The sequence below is a fragment of the Bos taurus genome, chromosome 16, assembly GCF_002263795.3.
Source record: "Bos taurus isolate L1 Dominette 01449 registration number 42190680 breed Hereford chromosome 16, ARS-UCD2.0, whole genome shotgun sequence".
Taxonomy (NCBI): domain Eukaryota; kingdom Metazoa; phylum Chordata; class Mammalia; order Artiodactyla; family Bovidae; genus Bos; species Bos taurus.
The window spans coordinates 77,490,417-77,497,531 of NC_037343.1; the positions used below are offsets into that span (position 1 = coordinate 77,490,417).

Sequence of the window (7,115 nt, forward strand, 5' to 3'; positions counted from 1 at the left end):
TATAATACAGGAGACCCAGGTTCCATCCCTGGGTGGGGAAGATCCCCTGGAGAAGGGAATGGCAACCCACTCCAGTATTCTTGCCTGGGGAATCCCATAGACAGAGGAGCCTGGTGGGCTACAGTCCATGGGGTCGCCAAGAGCTGGACACGACCAAGCCACTGACATTTCACTTCTTCATTTGATTCGTAGCCTTGTTTTATGTTCCTCTTGGTGACAGCCAGTTTTATGTGTCAACTCGACCAGCCTTGGGGTGCCAGAGGAAACACGATTTCTGGGTGTGTCTGGGAGGATGACAGCTGACATTAGCACTGAGTGGGTGTCTCAGTAAAGTTGATGCCCTGCCCTAGCATGTGTGTGGGAGGCTCATCCAGTCCTGAGGGCCGACTAGAACGACGGACAGAGGAAGTGGGAGCGCTCCCCTTCTTTGCTTCACTGTTGAACTGGGACATCTCCTCTGCCCCCGGGCTGGGGTTTCCATAATGGGATTTTCCTTGGTTCCCAGGCCTGTGGGCTCAGACTGGATTGCACCACCCACTCTCCTGGGCCTCCAGCTTGCAGATGGCGGGTTACGGGGACTTCTCAGACTCTGCGATCGTGTAAGCCAATTTCTCTCTCTCTCTCATCCCTCCCTCCCTCCCTCTCTTGTTCTCTATCTCCCCACTTCCTCTCTCCACCCCCTCCCCCTCCCCCCTCCTTCCCTTTCTCTGTCTGTGGCTTGTAAGTGAAATCATATCGTATTTGCCTTTCTGACTTATTTCACTTAGCACAATACTCTCAAGGTCCATCCATGTTGTGCCAAACGGTGGGACTGTATTTTTTATGGCTGAGCAGCATTCAGTTGTATACATAACCTCATCTTTTCATCCATTCATCCATCCATGGACACTTAGGCTGTTTACATATTTTGACTGCTGTAAATAATGCGCTATGAACATTGGGCTGCATATAGCTTTTCAAATTAGTATTTTCATGAACCTGGTGCTAATTCAAGTTGGCCATGAACCCATATTGCTACCAAGTAAAGCTGCTGTTTCATATGTTGCAAAACAGAGACATTGAAAAAGGTACATTTTTTTCTTTCTTTAGAATCCTAACTAATACACCCTTCCTTTGGGTCCTTGAGCATAACACATCAAATAAAAGATGCTAAAATATCTCCAGATATGCTGACTCTTCCACCTGGACTTCAGAAACGTACTTTGTTATTGAAGAATTTGAATTCAGTAGGGGAGCTTTGGGCTTCCCTGGTGGCTCAGACAGTGAAGAATCTGCCCTCAATGCAAGAGACGTGGGTTCGATCCCTGGGTTGGGAAGATCCCCTGGAGAAGGGAATGGCAACCCACTCCAGTGTTCTTACCTGGAGACTCCCATGGACAGTGGGGCCTGGTGGGCTACAGTCCATGGGGTGGCAAAGAGTCAGACATGACTGAATGACTAAGCACATAAGGCATCTTCAGTGAGCTCTCCTGAGATAACTAGTCTGGATCTGCAGATCTGAGTGCTTTAATCAAGGGTAGAGAGCTTCCTTTCATGAAGGTTTTCATCTGGGTAGGGTAAGCTAGGCAGTGGGTACCAACGGCCTCAACGTCACAGGGACTTAGAAGAACCAAGTTTGCTTCTTGCTCCGACTGCGAGGGTTGGCAGGGGGATCTTTCTCTCTCTGCCATTGCAGTCTACTCAGCGATCAGATATGGTTCTGCCTCCAGGATCGCCTGCCATGGGAAAGGAAACTCTGTGAACCAAACCCCGGATCTTAATGCTGCTGCTCAGAAGTCACACGTTACTGGTGCTCAAAGTTTATAGGGACAAACAAGCAAGAGGGCAGAGCTATTCAGAGCAACAAAAGCGGTTCCCGAGGCTCCTGGCCGGGTCACCGCGCCGTGGTTAGAGACAGAGCCGCCAGGGTCTGGGGCTGTAACAGCTCCAGGGTTAATGATCCAAGGCCAGGAACGCAAGTCAGAAAGCACTCCAAGAAGGGGGGACCCGAGGTGAGGCTTAGCTGGGTAAGCACAAACTTCTGAGCCATAACAAAAAGATTAGCTAGACAGACAGCCAGGCTTCTTGAGTCTCTAGAAGGGATACCTAGAGCTTTCCTCCTCCATCTGACATTTATTCAAATGTTAATTCCAGTGGACACTGAATGTCTCGTTCTCTAAGTGTGTGCTTGGTCTTTCAGCTTTGTCTGACTTTTTCGACCTCATGGACGGGAGCCCACCAGGCTCCTCTGTCCCTGGGATTTCCCAGGCACGAATACTGGAGTGGGTGGCCATGTCCTCCTCCAGATGGTCTTCCCTGCCCAGGGATGAAACCTGCATATCCTGCGTCTCCTGCACGGCAGGAGGACTCTTTACGCACAGGAGCCACCTTGGAAGCCCCTAGCTCTCTAGAGCCTCCTCATTTTTACGTTCAGTTCCTGACCTCAAAGACCTTCAAACCAGGTAGATTCCAACACTTCCAAGTTGTCTCGTCATCTTATAGAAATGGACACTTAATTTTACTGTGTATTTCATTTCCACCAGACATTTTATATGAAAGCAGTTTAGCTCTGTTATTGATCTAGAGGTGAGGTGTTGGGTATTCTTTGAGAACTTTCTCTCTGCTAGACATTTAATATACGTGTTACATCATTTGATTTTCACGTCAAGCCTGTGGATTTGTCATGAGAAATTTGATGCTTCAACGCATTCAAAGTTCATGCATCACATGTTGTACCTAGGCGCTCTCACTTCATTCTCACAACCACCTTCCCTGGTGGCTCAGTTGGTAAAGAATCCACCTGCAATGCAGGAGACCCCGGTTCGATTCCTGGGTTGGGAAGATTCCCTGGAGAAGGCAAAGGCTACCCACTCTGGTATTCTGGCCTGGAGAATTCCATGAACTATATAGTCAAGGGGTCACAAAGAGTCGGACACAACCACCTTAGGTAAGCATAAAAAGGTTAGTAACTTTGCCAACAGTCACAAAGCTAAAATAGAGAGGAGCGGGTTTTGGATTAAGTTTGCGTTTGGCAGACCTATTCCATTATGCCAAGCTGTTGTTTGTCAAAAAGAGATTCTAAACCAAGAACAACTTTAAAAAAAATCTAGTTTATCATGTCATATGCTATTGATTAAGATTTCAGTTAAGTTGGATTCATACAACTATATCCATGGCTAACCTGCCCTCCACTTATTGTTATTATTCTTTTTTAGCCTAAATTGACACTTGAATGTACTATCCCCTACCAGCAAGGATTAATTTATGACAGAAAATCCTACCCACTGTCGTTTCAAGCATGAAGGTATTGATTGCTTTCTTAACAAGAAGACTGGAGTTGATTTATCAAAATCCTGGATTGGCATTTCATAATCTTGTGGGGCTTCTTAACGCTGCCACCTAGAAATGGTGCTTCGTATTCATCATGTTTTATGGACCCAAGCAAGGCTCATGGCAGGCTTCCGAGGTGGCGCTAGTGGTAAAGAATCTGCCTGCGACGCAGGAGATGTAATGAGATTCAGGTTTGATCCATGGGTCGGGAAGATCCCCTGGAGGAGGGCATGGCAAACCCACTCTAGTATTCTTGCCTGGAGAATCCTAAGGACAGAGGAGCCTGGTGGGCTACAGTCCATGGGGTCGCAAAGAGTCAGACATGACTGATGTGACTTAGCACACACGCAAGAGTCATGGCAGCTTGAGTAGAGACAATGAGACACATCACTCAAGCAGATGATTCCTGGCTCACACATCAGATGTCATGGGTGGAAGGCAAAGGGGGATTTAAGGAAGAGCAGAGGAAAGAGGGAGGGAGAGAGGCCTCCTCCAGCTCTTCTATCCGGCAAGAAGCATGTTTTCTGGGAGCCTACCCAACAGGAGGGTGATTCCTAAGTCCACATTGCAATCCCTGCATCTGAGGGAGCTTGAAGAACGGAAGTACCTGTTTGTTTCAAAATATATCGGGGGTGGTAATTGTCCAAAATTTGTTGTGGGTGATGAAAAAGAGAGAAGTTAGCTTAACCAACTCTGATGATCACCGTCATCCCAGCCGCAGTCCAGTGATTCCTAAGCAGTTTATCTCTATTCAGCGCTGGGATTCATCCTGTTCCCCGGTTTCAGTATCACATCTATCCTTTAATTCGAAATTCAAAAATCCTCTCATCCCTTTAACCAACGAATTCTTCTGGTTTGGTTCCCGTATTAAAGTGCCATGAATTAGATTTTTAATTTTTTTTTTTTTTTTACAAAGAATGTTCCAAATTTGAACCTTTCTACCTTTACATCTCACTCCCACGCCATGCCCACCGCCATGGTCAAGGTGGGGACGTCAAGTCCACACTGCATTTGCGGCCTGCCCCTTCCCTCCGCCTCACTCTGCCAGTCCTTATTTTCAGGCACCATCCTTTCTCATGTTGCCCACAGCAACGGCATCCAACTGTTTCTTTCACTTTCATTCTAGATTCCCTACAAGACACTGTCTGCAGAGTCCTAGGAGATTTAAAAAGTGTAAATCAGATTATGTCGCTGTCTGCCTAAAACTCTTAATGACCTTCTCGTTGTCTGCTCTCAAATCCCTCCTCAGGGACCATACCTCACCAGACTGAGAACTTCTCGAGGAAAGGGGCTGGAGCTTTGTTCACGTCTTACACAGCAAGCCAGGGCCCTGCCTCCTGTATTGTATGTGTTTGTGTGCAGGTGTGTATATTAGACGGATGCATGGATGGCAGTACTGCAAGTAATTGTCAGCAGAATATATAAACTGTCTGTAGTAAACATTCTTTGAACGAGTTCTTCCCTTTCATGGAAAGGGTATTCCAAGGGCCTCTTTGCAATATTATGTGGATAACAGGGGCTTCCCAGGTGGCACTAGTGGTAAAGAAGTGGCCTGCCAGAGCAGGAGATGTAGGAGACATGGGTTCGATCCCTGGGTCAGGAAGATCCACCGGATGAGGACTTGGCAACCCACTCCAGTATTCATGCCTGGAGAATCCCCTGGACAGAGGAGCCTGGCGGGCTATGGTCCATAAGGTCACAAAGAGTCGACGCGACTGAAGTGACTTGGCATGTGGATAACAGGATAGTGTAGCAATGAGGCAAGATAGTATTGCCTGACCTAATTCACATTAGTACTGAGCTAATGTGTATGCACACATGTCCAACTAATAGGCTACTTTCAATTCTGCTGTTTTACAGGGTCTTCAACTGTGAGCATCAAAATTCTGTCAAAAGCTGTTACTCAGATCCATCATCTTACCGTCTTAAGCATCTTCGATGCTTCAAAGCTATTCTTCAAGCATTCAATGACATAAAGCTAATACAACAACTAGTCAGGCAGAAAAAAGCCTAGACTATGAAATAATATGCCCAGTTTACTAAACAGTTTAACCTATGCATAAACATATCTACTATCTACAAGTGCTGTGCTGTGTGCTTAGTCGCTCAGTCGTGTCCGACTCTTGCAACCCCCATAGACTGTAGCCCGCCAAGCAGCTCTGTCCATGGGATTCTCCAGGCAAGAATACCAGAGTGGGGAGCCATTTCCTTCTCTAGGGGATCTTCCCAACCCAGGGATGGAACCCAGGTCTCCTGCATTGCAGTCAGACTCTTTACCGACTAAGCTATGAGGGAAGCCCACTATCTATAAATAGTATGAAAATTTAACAGCAATGTTTTTCTGTATTAGTTTCCATTTATTCTCACCTGATTATTAATGAGAATTGTAGTCAGGAGCAATTAGTGCAATTTTCCTGCTCCCGATCCTTCTGACGATTGTCTTCTGTTGACACTCTCTGCCCATCTTCTGCTCTTACTCTGATCTATACCCCGTGTGAAGCCCAAACAATTCACCTGGGTGGTAATTTACTTCGGAATTGCTGCTCTAATTAGAGATGATCCCTGTCTCCACACTCACTCCAAAGTCAGTCTTTTTCAGTTCAGTGTTTTAATTGATCTTCAATACCACTGTTACAGTTCTGCAGTTTCTGTTCATGTTTGGCACCTCACAGATCCAGGCAATAAAATCCCTCCAGTTGCTGTGGCCAGTTACATAATGCCTGCAAGCAAAAACTTGCTTTCCTTTCTAAATCTGCACAGCAAGAGAGGTTTTGCAGAGACAGACATTCACTTCTGACCGCTATCCTGAAGAGTCTCTCCAGCACTACTCAGTACTGAGAAATCCATCTTACTTTGTTTCACCTAATGCACCACAAAATTCATACTCTGCACCCCACCTCTGCTCCCACTAACAATCAATCAATCAATAATATATAATTAAACACCATCTGCTTATTGTTCACTGGGATCTTATTATTTAAGTTTTTTATACTCTATTGTGATTTATCATGTATAATGGCTTCCCTGATAGCTCAATGGTAAAGAATCTGCCCTCCATGTAGGAAACGTGGATTTGATCCCTGGGTCAGGAAGATCCTTTGGAGTAAGAAATGGCATCCCATTCCAGTGTTCTTGCCTGGAAAATCGAGTGGACAGAGGAACCTGGTGGACGGCAGTCCTGGTGGTCACAAAGAGTTGGACACAACTTAGCAACTGAACACATTGTACAATAATAACAGTATCCTGTAAAATGCAATGATGAATGCAAAAATATCATTGTATTTTTAAGCATAACTATGTCTTTTGATTCTTTATTTGTCTGTCTTTGTGATATTTCACTTGTCCCATATCAAGTCCTCTTCTTTCCACCAGAGTTCTCCTTGTAGATTCTAGCAAATGGCCCTTATTTAAAGTTCATGTGTCAAGGATCAAGCTAAAATGCAACGGGAAAACTCTATTTTAATTGATAACTTGAAAAAAATCAGAGTACTCAGTTGCAATTATAGCTATAGTTTTATTTTTTTATTTATAGTTTTCATAAAATTAAAATGCACTTAGTTAAAAACATTTCTTAAAATATACCTTGTGTACTACAGGTATAAAGACCACATGAATTGATTCAATTTTGAAGAGCTCTATGTGGTGTAACTTGTCGGTTGTTGGCCTAGCAATATTTCCTTACTAAAATCCTAAGCCCCTCAGATCCCTGTTATTTAGTCACAAGTGAAGGATTGAAAATGGATTCACCTTATCTCACAGCCCAGCTTCCCTGGCACACGTGGCAGCACAGAGGATCTGGACTCGGT

At 45.1% G+C, this 7,115-nt stretch overlaps 1 long non-coding RNA gene across 1 annotated transcript; it reads left to right on the forward strand.

Moving 5' to 3' along the window:
• Nucleotides 1-299: 299 nt before the first annotated feature.
• LOC112441875 (uncharacterized) lies at nucleotides 300-6,356 on the forward strand. The gene is made up of 3 exons (XR_003029835.2): nucleotides 300-599; nucleotides 4,559-4,671; nucleotides 5,170-6,356. It is a non-coding gene; the product is annotated as an uncharacterized lncRNA (long non-coding RNA).
• Nucleotides 6,357-7,115: the final 759 nt, after the last annotated feature.